The sequence below is a fragment of the Rhamphochromis sp. 'chilingali' genome, assembly GCF_963969265.1.
Source record: "Rhamphochromis sp. 'chilingali' genome assembly, chromosome: 13".
Classification (NCBI taxonomy): Eukaryota; Metazoa; Chordata; class Actinopteri; order Cichliformes; family Cichlidae; genus Rhamphochromis; species Rhamphochromis sp. 'chilingali'.
Window position 1 is genome coordinate 36,506,918 of NC_137940.1, and position 16,163 is coordinate 36,523,080.

The window sequence follows — 16,163 nt, forward strand, 5'->3', positions numbered from 1 at the left end:
TTAGCCAGTTAAAGGAACCATGGACACATCTTCCAAAATACAAAACAAATACAAGCACCCAGTCAGTGCCGAAAAAGAGATTCTGTGTCTCTCTATGCATTTGCATATTTGTGAAGCAGATAAATTCACTTCCTCATTAAGTTTAATTACCGTTTTAAAATATGGATATGGACTCATCAGCTCCTCCCTGCTAACCTCTATTTATATATTTTTAGATTAAATATATATACAAGTCTGACTCAGAAAATTCCTTTTAAGTTTTAAATATATTTTCATATATTTATAAGATGGATAAAGAAAATGAAAACATGACCACAAACTATCTCCCAAGAAAAAGTTTAAACGCTAACATTAGAAAGTTTATATATCAGATTCTAGCACTTGCCCCGACTGAAAAAAAAGATAGTCAAATCCTTTTGCACCTTAATCCAGATGTCTGGCTGCTTCAGACAGCGCTTTGTCAGAATTGTTTCCTGGCTTTAGAGCTGGAGTCATTTCAGATTTCTTGGCGACTAATCAGATGCCATCATTCATCAAAAAGTTGCAGTGACAGGGCCAAGCCTGTCTTTACAAAATTTAGCAGGGTAAGATTGCATTGCAGTTGTACAGTGATTTGAAGCTCTAGTGTGTGTCGAATATGTCTGGCTGTCAGCCTCCTACATATATTTCATTACAGGATGGTAGCAGAGGTAAATAAATAGGTTTACTTAATATGTTGCACTCCATAAATCCCACAAAAAAGCTCAGATAAAACTGAAAAAATTAAGACAAAACCAAGAACACAGGCAAGGCAAGGGCTTGGAAATCTAATTTTCATAGCGTGAAATATGTAGATGTCATTCATACTGCACGGCAGCCCGGATAAAGTATGCAATGATGTTGTGACCACTTTTTTGCTATAATCAAAGTCCTCACAGCTCATCACTACAACTGAAAATTTAGTGCAATCAGTAAGATTATTGCCTATCATCAGCAGTGGCTGATTAAAAGTGTGGCTTTCATCTTTATGAAAAACATGGCATTTGTGCAAGTAATTGGTCTGCCCAGAAGGATGGCCCACTCTGAGGTCATCCATAGATGATCAGGTAATCGGTGCAAAACAAAAGTGTTCAGCTCATGAATTACAAAAGTCATGCACGTCTGATATCTGAAAATATATAATCTATATAGAGATATAATAAACACATGACTATTTCCTGTGCTGGATTAACTGTAAAGTACATCCAGCACCTCTCTACTTGTCAATGTCATTGCAGCTTCCAGACTTACTCGGCTATGAAATTAATTTACTTCACACCTTTTGGAGACTTCACATAAGATCAGTATCCACTGAGATGTGATGAGAAGATTTAGCCTAAAGCCGGAATCCATATAGCCTAAATGACTAACCACGGGGAGTGATAAAGTGCATTGTCCTGAGATGGTTAGACCAATTTCAACAGCAATGCAGTGTGCCGGAGGAAAGAGGTATTGGCTGTGTACAGCAGGTCTGTGAACTCAGTGGAACCAGTTATCAAGCCATAAGCAATGCAGTGAAAGTAATACCAAAGCATACATTTAACCTGTGTCTGCATTGTATTCCCATTGCTAAATTTGCATTTATCTCCTATGCTACATACCTGTGTAGGCCTACAGCCTATCCCAGGTGGCAGATGGAGTATGGCTGAGGTCACTGCTCTATTTTCAAATCCTCCTGGGAAGCTTACAGCATATGCTCCCATACTGTCATTTAAGCTAGTTTATTTTAGCAGTGAAAAAGTAGGTGATGTTTGAAGTTAAGAAACAGATTTATTTTTAACAGCAATTTGAATGAAGTAGAGCAGACAGCAACACAAGATTGCTACAAGGGAGGTGACTATAATTAAAGTTACCATGCCAACTAAATGTCTTCATCTTTGCCCTCATCATATCCCTGCAGTGCACACAAACTTAAAATCAGAAACAGAACGTCAGTGACGTAGTAGTTCATCCACCTCAATTCAAATGTTTTGTAAAGGTTTTTTTAACCTGTCCCATCCTCACAATGCTTTCACAACTGCTAATGATCTTCTTGTGTATCTGATGTTCTCTCATTTTAATTATTTATTCATTACTTGGGTGTCAAATGCTTCCGTGCTGTCACAGCGTCTGGCACCGTGTAGATAAGTCGATATACATATATGTATATATCAGGGGTGCAACGATACACAAAATTCACGGTTCGGTTTACATACAGACAGACAGATATAGTATATATATAAGATAATGTGTTAATTATGACCACAGGACCATTTTCCAGTTTGCCTTAGCTCATCTGGTTTTTAACATTATACAAAGTGTTCTTTGCACATAAGTTAAAATTAAAAAAACAAACAAACTTTGCTCTCTGCATTAAAATATAGGGTTTCAAGGATTTGTCAGCAACTCCATTTCATTTCAGTTTAGAAGACAAAAAGAGTCTGTATTTTAGATAACTAGCATGTGCTACATATTAAAAATGCACATGGCTAAAGTACATAACTATTTAAATGTGAACTCTGCAGTTCTGTTACATAAGAAAACACAAATAAGTATTTCCCAAGTTCGTTAAACAGAGCAATAAATTTTTTAGCACCTCTTTTCTAAACGTCCGAACTTTATTTGGATTATTTGCTATAATCCAACCTGTTCTTAAAAAAAGTAATCTCGATCAAAATGATTATGCCAATTATAGGCCGATTTCCAAACTTCCCTTCGTGGCTAAAATTCTTGAGAAGGTAGTTCTGCTTCAACTTCAGACCTACCTGGATGAGAATAACATTAATGATAAATATCAATTGGCCTTTAAACAACACCACAGCACTGAATCAGCACTGCTCCGAGTTTTTAATGACCTTTTACTAATGGCTGACAATGGACGCCCCTCTGTCCTAGTGCTATTGGATCTTTCATCGGCATTTGACATGGTTGACCATAACATACTATTGGCGAGACTAGAGCACACTGTAGGCATCAAGGGCGCTGCCTTGGATTGGTTTAAATCTTACCTCTCCGATCGGCTCTCTTCGGTTCACTTGGCCACCTCCTCCTCCTCCGCTGTACCTGTTTGCTGTGGTGTCCCCCAGGGATCTGTGTTAGGCCCTACCCTGTTCTCACTGTATATGCTTCCTTTAAGTGTCATTTTTGAGAAATACCACATTGCCTTTCACTATTATGCCGATGACATCCAGATCTATTTTGAGCTGAATGATGATCTAGCTATGTCCGTGAGTAACTTTCGAGAGTGCATGTGTGAGGTCAAGCAATGGCTTCTGGCAAATTTTCTTATCCTTAACGATAAGAAAACTGAAATTATGATCTTTGGCAGTGACGCTCTTCGTGCCAAACTTCATGATGCTTTTGGTTTTCTCACTAGTTCTTTCCCTGACACTGTTAGAAATTTGGGTGTGCTACTTGACAGCTCATTTAAACTTGATAAACAAGTGTCTGCTGTCGTCAGATCTAGTTTCTACCAACTTCGCCTTATTTCCAAGGCCAAACACTACATCCCGCACAATGACTTGGAAAAGCTTATCCATGCCTTTGTAACGTCAAGACTAGATTACTGTAATTCACTTTATTATGGTCTCCACTCTACCCTTTTACATAGATTACAGACAGTCCAGAATGCCGCTGCACGCATTCTAACTAAAACTAAGAAGTTTGCTCACATCACTCCCGTCCTTGCTGATCTGCACTGGTTGCCTGTGAAATTTCGTATTCAATTTAAAATTCTGTTGTTTACTTTTAAAATTACTAATAACACAGGGCCAAGTTATCTTAAGGAACTCTTAAATTCATATCTTCCTACGAGGGCCATAAGATCTTCCTCACAGTTATTGTTGGTTCAGCCCAGATCTCGCTTGAAGTCTAGAGGTGATCGAGCGTTTGCTCTAGCTGCACCTGAGCTGTGGAACAATCTCCCGATTGGCACCCGGGCGTCTGACTCTATTCAATCTTTTAAATCACGGCTTAAAACATATCTGTTTGAACTTGCTTTTTCTACTAGTTAAATTCTCGCCTCGCTTCTAGTGAGTTATTCTATTAATGTGTCTGGTTGTTTTGCGTTGTCCTGCGCTGTCAATGTTTTCTATCACTGTGTTTGATGGTACAGCTTTACTCTGCTATAGCTGTGTGCTATAGTTTATTCTTATTAGTGGTCTTTACCTGTGAACATAATCTCACACTTATATGACTCTGACGTTATAGTGCTAATTATTTTATTATTTTATTGTTGCGTTGTCTATGTTCTCTATCACTGTGTATGATGGTACAGTTCTACTTTGCTATAGCTGTGTGCTATAGATTATTCCTATTAGTGGTTTTTACCTGTGAACATAATCCCACACTTATATGACTCCGATGTTTTAGTGTAAATCATTTTATTGTTTTATTGTTTTATGTAAAGCACTTTGGCATGCCCCTGGCTTTTTAATGTGCTCTATAAATAAAGATTGTTGTTGTTGTTGTTGTTGTTATTTCTGATGCTTGACATTATTTTACTTTGCATACAGAAAAAACAATTATTTCACAAAAAAAAAAAACATGATTCTAACAGTCAATTGTGTATCCTTTTTGCTGGATAACGCAGTCGCAGTCATTTGTTGAAGTTTTCAACAATTCTTGCACACATCTCCTGATCAATCCCAGCCCAAATCTTTCAACCTCCTATAGATTTAAAAGTCTTCTGGTATAGACTTTGTAAAGTAAGGGATTACTGTTGCAAAAACGGTAATTAACCGTTACTTTCCCGTAGGAACGCTGCGTTACTGCGTTACTAAAACCGTGATTTTTTTGCGAGAATGTCTCATGACAGTGACGTAAGCGAGCGCGACGTTAGTGACAACAGCTGTGTGCAGATCAACAATGGATAATATATCGAGTGCAGAGAGAGTATGAGCGTGCAGCGTTTAAAGCGTGGAAGTACTGACCTTACTTTGAGTTTGATTCCATAAAAAGTGACAAAAACATTAGTGTCCGCTGTGCGTGGGAAGAAAACTTCTTTTTACAGCGAAAAAACCCCTAAACTTCCAACAAGCACCGAGTAGCTACGACGTAATGGGAAACTCACAGAGAAACTCGCGGATTCTTCCACTGACCGCGGCACACCTGCACCAGGGTAACCCTCCGCCTACCCCACTCCTGCTTTACAGGGGAAAATAGAGCAACAGGACCGCTGAGTCTTTGATTTTATTTATTTTCTGCTGTGTTTTACTTGCATCTATTTGAAAGACTGAGTGTAAACACAAAAAATATTTTATTTTATGTGCTGGAATGTGCAGAAAATAGGTTTAAATGTTAAACTAATTTCTTCCAGTCAGAGAATGTTGCATAGAATTAAATTTTTGCTTGATGCATAAAGTTAAAAGATTAAAACTGATAAAACAAGTTTTAAAAACATGCTTTTCCATTTGATTACATTTTGTATGATGGATTATGCAGAAAAAGTAGAATTGGGCTAAAAGATCTATCGCTTTATCACCTATTCAGGGTGTAAATCGGGTTTTTAAAAAGTAACTAAGTAACTAATTACTTTTGAAAATAAGTAATCAGTAAAGTAACGGGATTAATTTTTGGGGGAAGTAATCAGTAACTAGTTGCTGATTACTTTTTTCAAGTAACTTGACCAACACTGGCTGTTTACTGCCTAAGGTTTTCTTGAAAAATCCTCACATATTCTTCTTTCGTTGTGTTTTTTTCCCTTCATCCCTTCAGCATAATACTCCTACCACCGTGTTTCACTGTGGGGACAATCAGTTGTTTGCCTCTTCCCGCTTTCTCCAAACATCCACTGCCAAAAGTATTCACTCACCCATTCAAATCATCCAGATTTCAATTACTTCTATGGCCACAGGTTTACAAAATAAAGAAAGTAGCTATGCAAACTGCTTCTACAAAAAAAAAAAAAAACATGGAGCTTCATGGAATGGGTTTCCATAACCAAGCAGCTACACACGCAAGCCTTACATCACCAAGCGCAATACAAAGTCAGATGGTGCTGGTAAAGCACACTGCTAATGGACTGCAACACAGTCGAGACATGTTCTCTTGATTGATGAATAACGCTTCTCTGTCCGTCTTTGGCAGTTGCCAGGAGACGATTAGTTGTCTGACGAGTAGTGTAAACTTTAGAAGAGGGGAGGATTTGGTGTGGGGTTGTTTTTCAGATGTTGGCTTCTGATCTTTCGTTTGAGTAAAAGGAACTCGTAATGGTTCAGCATACCAAGCCATTTTAGACAATTTCATGCTCCCAACTTTGTGGGAACATTTTGGGGATGGCGCCTTCCTGTTCCAACATAACTGCACACCAGTGGACAAAGCAAGATCCATAAAGAATGGCTAACTGAGTGTGATGAGGAAGAACCTGACTGGCCTGCACAGATTCTTGACCTGACCGAACACCTCTGGGATGAATAGGAGCGAGGACTGAGAGCCAGGCTTTCTTGTCCCATGCGTCTGAGGTCAGCGTCTGACCTCACAGGATGATACTGTGAGGAAGGACAGTTTATTTCCCATAAACACACTCTTAAACCTTAAGCCTTTCCAGCAGAATTAAAGTTGAGAACATTTTGATAAAAACTTAAAATTTTATTTGGAGGCAATTAATTTTGTCCTCATCTCTAAATCTCATTCAAGCTTGACAAGAGAAAGACATACACTACCTATACTATGCAAGATATGTACATAGTTAAATTAAACAGTAGTTTAATTTATTATCGTGCTCTTCTATTACCAGTTTTCACTATTTACTCACTTTAGGTATTTCCCAACAGACTGGTACTTTATGCACAGACCCAAAACGCACACAGGTTTATTGATTCGCTGAGATGACGCCTCGTCATCGCCTGCCTCTTCTTATCCAGCTGCCAAATTCGCTTGAGGCTAAATGAAAGATCTCATAATGAGAAATGTCACCTTTTCTCACCCCAAGTGGGACAAAAACAATTTGCTTCAAAACATGGAAAATATTCTCAACATGGTGAGCTAAGTTTAGTATCATGGCCTTGGGCAGAAAAGACTAGTCAGACAGATTTTGCAGATGGAATCAAAATAGTGCTGGGGCACATGGGAGGCTATAAAACAGTGAGGGCACAGTCTTAAATTCTAATAAATAACTAATACCAAATGAAGGCAACACTAGTAAGCCTCATTTAAGTAACATAAGCAGCATTTATGACACCTCTAAGGATATAATGGGAAGATCTGCTGATGTTAGTCAGATGCACAATAGCAAAAATGTTAGCTCGTGAGGTAAGCAAAAGTATTACATGGATATGCAAATAAACTCTTAAACAGTCAATTAATTTACTGGATGTGTAAAAACAAGTGAATCAAAGATATTCATGGTTAAAAGCAGTATACAGCATTTTGCTTCAATGGATATCTAGTCTGCATACAGTTAGAGTCACTGTTACTTTTTTTTTTAAACAGATGACCAAAGATGCTATTAAATAATGTTTAAATGAATTAACACGGTTGTTTCCCTATGAGTAAGGTTAAAACCTTTTTGCTGGGTGCCACAGTGGTTGTTTCTATGCAAAAAAAAAGTGTTTGTGTTAGTCTGGAATTGCAGAGATGTTTGGACAGAATTTCTGACAGCCTCTCTTCTCAGCTTGAACAAAATACTGAAGCTCATTTTCATGTTTTACAACAGCAGAGCTGTGGTGCACTTGTACTGTCTGGTTAGTTTGTGACTGACAGTTGGCTACAAAGCACTCAGACATTTTTTTTCTACAGTTTTACATTTAATCAAATCGCCTGAGGCCATCTAAACCTGTATACCTCATTAATATTCCTAAACAAGCTTTCAGCAACTCTAATGCTGCACACTGATAATCAAGGACATGACACACAGCTCATACGTGGGCTCTGAAAACAGAGGGACTGCCCACCACTCACAGTAATTTCAAGTAATGAAAATATTGACCATATGGTGGAAAGTGGGTGCGCTGTTATGGTAACGCATTTTAATAAAATTAATTAGTGCTGTGGACGGAAATTGCAGACATGTTTTTTTCCATGTGTTCGAAAAGATGGGACATGTAAAACAAGGGTCGTTTTCTTAACCTTCTTGCTATAGGCTGCGGTGTCAAAAAAAAGAGGAAATAAACATCAATATTTTATCCAAGCAAAGTAGAGGCTGTCAGAAATCCTGTCCAAATCTCTCTGCTACAGCAGTTTTAGACAAACACTCCTGTCTTCACAGATATTATACAAGATATGTTTTTATTTTATTTTTTATACAAGATATCTAATGTGAGACACTGGATGTCTTGTAGACATGGTTTTAACTTGTGTGCCAGTTAAATAACCCCACTGTTTAACCCTTATCAGCACAAACACAAAGGCGCACTGTCTAGAACAATATAAATGAAATAGTGCCTGGCAAAAATATAGATATCAACACATTGAATACTACTGAATTCTACTATTAGATATTTCCCTAAATTGAATGAATGGATGCAAAGTTATGACTCTTTTAAAAAAGGGGTAGCTCTAAATCCAAAAGCGGCTCCTGAAAAAAGACCTGGTTTCTGTGCTTCCGTGTGGCCTACCTAAACAGAGCACAAAACACAACACAAAGCACCATTTTTAATCTCTTTTGAAAGTACAAGATCATATTATGAACTGGCAAAGCTTAATCCGCAACTGGAAAACTAACCTACATTTGCATGCAGAACAGGCTTCTGACTTCAAAAGTAAGGTTACAGCATTTTTATTCAAGCTTGCCTCTGTTCCAAGCAGCCAGGGTCACCTTACCTAACATCCAAACATCCAACTTTAACTGAGCTGACAGATCTGAAATGTTGTGCAGACAAAAGCACATTCAATAAAAAAAGATGACTGTTAGCTTTTTACTTCATTTGTATATATAAAGAAAAAGACCTCGCAAAAACAAAGTCAAATGAAATGCTCCTAGAATATACAGTCACTAAATACATACATCTTGAAATACTGTCTGTATCTGAGACTTTATAATACGAGCTAAAGCAGTGAGTGGCAGGATTTGTTAGATAAGTGTAAGGGAGTTGTAGATGTAATATTATTAGCAAATCTTGCCCTACCTTTTAAAAACCCTGATGTTTCACTTTAGGTTACGCCCAAAACTTCACCTGCCTCTCCACAACCCTTCCCCAATCTTTTGTGTCTGTTTCACTTGCACATAAACAAAAAAAATGGTGAAGCAGAGAGCACAGGGGAAACAAAAAAATAACATTTTTGCAATCACAATTATGTATAATTTAAAACTAACTTCATCATCCTGTTTTAGCCAGTATTCAGCAATCAGTCATTGCAAATTGTGTACTAAGTTTGTCACAATACTACAATCTAAAACTCAACCCTGTTCATTTTCAACTAATTTTCCTACTTATAGGTTATGTTTACCAAAATAATTATTTAAGCTTAAGTGTAGTGGTTTTATTTGTTTTAGAAATGATTTAGATCCTTTCATCACAGATTGTGAAGGTAAAATATATTTTACTGCCTACTAATAATAGAGATTACAACAATAAATGTTTAATAAACTCCACTTTTCAGACAGCTTTTTTGTTAACGGTGCGGTTAAGATAACAGAAATCTGAAATACTGGAAAATCCAGTGGGCTCAGCTGTTTTTGTGTGTAGCTGGGATTCTGAGCCTGCATCTTTCGCTGGCTTTTCTAATGCTGCATCACATATATCGATGGGAAAGTATGGCACAGTGCAGCGACACCACAGTTTATACTATCTTCATAACAGACAGCATAAAACTGGAATTCCGTGAATGAATCTAAATCATGAGCTTAAATGCAAACTCATCTCTGCTACACTTGATGTAACCTAAATCTGACCATGGGTACCACAGTACCCTGCGCACCAGTCCAACACAGTGGTTTACTGTGAATTCACCACAAACTAACCTGATTAACTGCCCAGTATTTTCATGCAGCATTTGAATAAAACTAGTTTGTATTTATTTATTTGTTTTGCAGGAAGTTTCACAAAATGAAAATACATAATTTATCAAAACACATCATATACAGATAGGGATGGGTATCGTTTAGGTTTTATCTGATACCGGTGCCAAATCGGTACTTTTGAAACGGTGCCGGTGCTCAAACGGTGCTTAAAGAATGGAGAACACAAAATTGGTCCAAAAACCTCTCATGTTCAGCTGTTTTTTGTAAAAAGATAACAATGTTAGCCTTTTCTGCAGCTATGGGGCATATATGGCATCACTCTTGGCTGGAAGCAGTGCTTAAACAATGGAAAAAACACAAACTTTGTCCTAAACCTCTCATGTTTAACTGTTTTCCACTTTTTCTTTGGTCATTTTAGTCTTTTTGGCCAGGGTGAAGGGAGCATCTGCCATCAAACAAGAAGACAGCTGCATGTAGCTATGATGATGTTTGCTAGTTCACCTTACATGCATTAATGTAATAACGTGGTTAGCCTACTCAACGTAAATTAGCTACTCACGCAGAGAAGAACGGCTGCTGCCACCATCATCCTCATCATTTCTGCTACACTGGCAGGGCTAGGGGCCAGGACTCTCCTCTTCGTGTTTTTGGGGGATGTTGCATAACAGGCAACCCACCCGCAGTAGATGTGCTCGGTGTGAGGTCTCGCAGCAAGCTATCAAATACGGCGCATTTCTGGGCTTTTAAAAAAAACGCTATGCGTCGCCAGGTGTTTCATCGGATTTGAGGTGTTACCTCCTTTGACAGTATCACAGTATCAGCTTAAAGCACTTGTTGCTGCTGAGTTTGCATATTTTGCTGTGAAGTACAGCCAGACTTTGACCGCTTCGCCTTGGACATTTTTAATCTGTAGCTCTGCTCTAAAAGAACCTACGTACCTGGGCCCGCCTACTATCCTCGGAAACGTAAAATGATTGGCTCGAATCTAAAGTGTATCACAGCTCAGGAAAAAAAAGCACCGAAATAAAGCACCGAAATGTGCGCTGCTTTTCGGTCTGGTTACTACCGTTTATGTCAGAACGACACCGGTACCCATCCCTATATACAGATCAAATATGTGATTAAAATGATGACATTGCATGTGATCTTTAAATTTGCAGTTTATCAAGCATCACTGAGCGGTCCTTACCTTTAAATATAACCCCTCTTCTTCCTCTTTTGTCTTGTCTGTCTTCCTACACCATGCTCCATCTCTGAGTGAAGTTAACTCTCATTCTTTTCTCTACCTGGGAAACAGAGCAGCTGGACTTTAGCTAGAAACACACTGTGTGACAATCTGCACACAAACTCATTGTGTATTTGTTGATGTTTGTTGAGCTGATAGAAATGTTGAATTTGAAATGACCTCACACTAAAAAAAATAAAAAATAAAATAAATAATAATAATAATAAATATTAAAGTACAGATACCTGAAAATTCTACTTAAGTACAGTAACAGAGTATGTGTATGTTGTGACTTCTCTACTAAGAGAAGCCCACCTGGAACATCTAAAATATTTTTAAAGCAAAAATAATTTAGCATGTTGTATGAGTCCAGTCTGGCTAACACTTAATTCCGTTCATTGAGTCACAGCACTTATATCGATCCACCAAATCAACTGTGTATCTCCAAGGAATGAGTTAGGAAGGGATTAGCTCCTGGCCCTTGATTAGCATTTTTTGCTTACACAGCATGACACCATCCATCTCATAGCAGCTGCATTTATACCTATTTAACCTCTAAGAGATGTCTCCTAAGACCAACCCCCTTGACCTCATCTAAGGTCAAATTTCTCCAAAGTCCCCAAGTATTTTCTCAGTTCTTCAACCTTCATTAGTTTGAACAAGTCTATTAGGTCCATCCTGCTGCTACAGTCATATGATATCATGAAATGTAACAAAAGGCCTCCTCCTCAGCTTGGAGAGTTCCCATCACTCTCGTGGACTTGGTGTCCACATAAGTCTCTGTCCTGTGCTTTCAATAACTCACGCAGAAGCCGATCAGCAGAGCGGTAGATCAGGTAACACCAGCGAGGGTGCAGTTCTTATTTGTGCAAACCAAGGTCACTGAACCACATGGATGCTGGATCAATCAGACAGATTAATGAAGCACAACTTGCTGACATGACGAATATTGACACCCTTATTACATCTTGGTCCTGCAGTCCACAACACTGCTTATATAAATCTGGCCCAAGTAGAAGGAGATGGGTAAACTCCTGAACCTAATCCTTCACATGGTAAACACACTACAAGAAGAGCTTAAATAAGGAAATGTGTCTCTCCCTGTAATTTACTAAATCCAAAAATGTCACAGAATTAAAGCTCATGGTGTAAACGCAGGTTGCAAGCAGTTTGAGCTCCAGTATCCTCAAAAACTGATCAATATTTATAAGATGATCAAACAAAAGTGGATTATCAGGAGCAAGACCTAAACATTTAAATACCTAATGACTTTATTTATTGATTATTCAGTCATACTGAACCTAGTTTTTTGGTTATTCCTCAGTCACACCAGACTTGGGAATAACCAGTCAGCTACACACCCTTGCAACCACCAAATTTCCATAAAAACACTCCTAAACCTTGTGGAAAGCCTTTCCAGATGAACTGAAGCTGTCATGCTTGCAAAGGGTGGATCAACATCATATTAAATCCTATGGATTAAGAATGGGATGTCAAGCTCACATGCGTCTGAAGCCAGACAAACAAATACCTTTGGCAATATAGTGTGAAAAAATCCAGTAAAGCTTGTTTGTAGAAAACACAAAATCACAAAGGTAATTTTTCACTATTTTCCAGTATTTAATACTTCAAACAGATAACTAAAAAAACACCTGAAATAATAAGCTAAAAATAAACAGTAGTTATAACCCTGCAGCATTTTCAGCACACCAGATTGTGCTTTTGTTTAAACGTGTGCTATCACTCTTGATTACTAATTTTCCTTTTAATGAAAGAATTACCTAGTTAGTTACTAACTAGTCACTTGGTTAAAGGAACCACCCATTTTCATTTAAAAAGTCCACACAGTATAACAGGAAGTGCATAACGTTCAAAAACAGAATTAAGCCTCTGCAGTAGGTCTAATCCCATGTCACCTTGCTTTTACCTAAATTAACTGGTTTTCTTAAATGCTTAAAGCACCTCAAACGTCACATCTCTTGCCCAGATTCTGGTTGTATTTCTGACAACGGGGCCAGAACAAATGGCATCCTCCAGTTTTAATCAAAGGGAGGATTAACCTTTTCTATCAGCGGTGCCTCTCTTAGCAAAATAGGGAGTCGAGATTTAGGATTATACCTGTGAAGCCATACTTTAGCTCATTATTGGACTTGGATGTTCAGACCTGTATGACACCCCTTATATCACTGGCATTAGGTTACCATTAATGACTCAGTAATCCTTCAAATCTCTCTAAAGAAATGCACCTCAACATGAACCTCTGGAAATTAATGTATTTGTAGAGCCTTCTCAGGTAATGATCCTCCATATTTTTAGAGATAACCTCACCACTTACGAGCAATACCTGGCCACTTAAGATAAATACCACAACGTTGATTCTGATTTTTCATTTCAATCACACAGCAGACATAAAGCTGTTTTGCTGCATAGTGCCCACACTAGTTTCCTTAATTTCTACTAACAAAGAGCAGCTGTTTGCTTTCCACCCATTTTCTATAAGTTCCCTTATAGATCAGTTGCCAAGTTAAACTGTTATTATCCCAAGGCTTTACAGCACAGAGCAACAGCAAAGGAATATAAGGAAATAATACAAAATTTAAAGAGATCATAAGGACTAGTTATGGTCAGAATATAGCCTTTTATAGAAATTTGGCTGCATCACAATTACTGATTATGGATAACCATGGCAATAACACATCTGTAATTCTTCTTTCTGTACAGTTTCATTGGTACAGTTATGGCTACACTCTTTTACCACCTGCTTGCAATGAATGTATTCAATGTATTGCAGAGAGAATACTAACTAGGACTGAAAAGAGAGACCATATTTTCCCGTATTAGCTCCTCTTCATTGGGTCTCTGTTAAATCCAGAACTGAACTTAAAATCTTTCTCCTCACATTCAAAATCTTGATTAATCAGGCCCTACCATACCTCAAAGACTTCAAAGTACCTTATTATTCTAAGAGAGCACTTCACTTTCAGACTGCAGGCTTACTTTTGGGTCATAGTTTTTAAAGGTAGAACAAGAAACAGAGCAGTCAGCCACCCGGCCCCTCTCATGTGAAACCCAGTTTGAATTCAGGAGACAAACACTTTCCTTTATGATAAATCTTATAGCCAGGGCTGGATCAGTTGACTCTGAACCCTCCCTGAGTTATGCTGCATTAGAGTGCTGGAGTGCCTCCCATAATGTATTGAACATTTCTTTAGTCTTCTTTTTTGTTTCACATTTCACTTTCTATGTGTTTATACACCACTGCTGCATTTAATCATTGCTAATTACTAACCTCTGGCCCTCTCTTTGTTTTTTTGTCCTGTCTTTCTCTGCTCTCATCTTTCTCCTCAACCCCAAAACACCCAAAGCAAAGTGGCTGCTCACCCTCTGTCTGGTTCTGCTGAAGGTTTCTTCCTGTTAAAAGGACCCAACTTTAACTGTTCTTCATTTTTTCCCCTTCTCACTGTCACCAAGTGTGTGCTCATAGGGTTGCGTCTGATTGGGGTTTCTGTCACATATTTACCCTACAATATAAAGCACCTTGAGGTGACTGTTCAGAACTGGTGCTATAGAAATAACCCGTAATTGAAACGAATAAAGAACCAAGCAATGTTGGCTAATTTTAGGGCCAAACAAGGATCAGACAAATCTTAATGAAACCTTACTCAAGCAACATGCTAATCAAACTTCCCATGCTTTTCTAAAGCCTGCACTGGCTGCTGCAATAAACTGTTCTCTGCACCCAAAATAACTTCCTGAGCACCGCTGCAAATCACAGTAAATGGTTTTGACTATTACAAGACTATTATTCGCCTCTAGCGTTTATTTGGCGTGGAGAGGAACATTTTTACGGCACACGCTTTGCGTTCAGAACTCAGCAGCAGTATGACTGACTCGTATTTCACTGTGAAACAGACTTAGCGGTTGGACTTCCCGTGCCGATGCTCCAAAGACGCTTTAAAACATTACGCTTCCACACAGCTCGAATAAATACCAAGCCAACCCAGTTCATAAGTGGCAAAGTCAGCCAACTTAACGAGTTTACTCTACCAGTTTGAAACAAAAGCGTGGCTTCAGATAATAAAGTGCTCTGCGCGTTTCAAAACACATTATGTGCTTCGCTGTGAACTTCCAAAACAGAAGCTAACACGAACTACTGATGTCGGAAGTTAGCACCGGTGGAGTGAAAGAGAAAATGAGGGAGAAAGTATAAAGTACCTGTCTAAGGCGGTTGTCCTCTTCCATGCTTTCTGTGTTGTCGAAAAGCTTTCTATAAAGCCATGGAAGGCTTGGAAGTTTCTTTCTTTTGGTGTTGAGTTGGTAACCAGGAAAGCCTCTGGTTAGCAACGAGACCTGTCAAACAATGGCGGAGCCAAGTACGGCAAGCGGGAGGTCGACACGTGCTTTTCGTTGACGTTTAGTGTTTTGGAAGGTTTCGTTTTGCAGCTGAGCGTCAGGGGAGAGTGTCCCGTCAAAATAAGAGCACACCAAAGACTTGAAACTGTTAAAAGGTACCTGCATTGTTATATAATGTTCTTTTGGCGAGTTAAGCTTTCCTCCAAAACTGTTTTTAAAAGTAAAGACGTATTTAGCCTAGATTGTCCTGCAACTGAAGGACAATTTAGGTTACAAACAAACAAACAAACAAACAAACAAACAAATCAATAAATACTTTTTTTAATCCTTTAAAAATCAGAATTGAGCTTAATAAGTTCCTGACCATTAAGTTAATGATAATTGAATATTTACATTACTGTACAATACCAACTGTCCAATAAAGCAATATAGTAGGAAACAGAAATATATGGACTGTCCATGGATAACAAAAGGTCTGCAAAATGCATGTACAAAGAAAAATGCTCTATACAGAGAGTTCTTAAGAACGAGAACTAAAGATGCTGAAATCAGATACAAAAGATATAAAAATAGGTTAACTAATATACTTAGATTTAGTAAAAAGGAATACTATAAGAAGCAATTAGATATAAATAGAAATAATAATAAAAGATTATGGGAAATCCTGAACAGTGTTATAAAATGTGG

The 16,163-nt window shown here is 38.2% G+C and overlaps 1 protein-coding gene across 7 annotated transcripts in view; it reads right to left on the reverse strand.

Moving 5' to 3' along the window:
* enox2 (ecto-NOX disulfide-thiol exchanger 2) overlaps window positions 1-15,498 on the reverse strand; it is a 186,251-nt gene extending 170,753 nt beyond the window's left edge. For 2 of the 7 annotated variants that reach the window (XR_013973864.1, XM_080901320.1), the window contains exons 1-2: window positions 15,339-15,498; window positions 11,088-11,184 (exon numbers count right to left, since the gene is read on the reverse strand). The gene's annotated coding sequence lies outside the window, so the exon portion shown is untranslated. The remainder of the gene's footprint in view (window positions 1-11,087; window positions 11,185-15,338) is intronic. The other 5 variants (XM_080901321.1, XM_080901325.1, XM_080901323.1 and 2 more) reach the window with 4 other exon arrangements.
* Window positions 15,499-16,163: the final 665 nt, after the last annotated feature.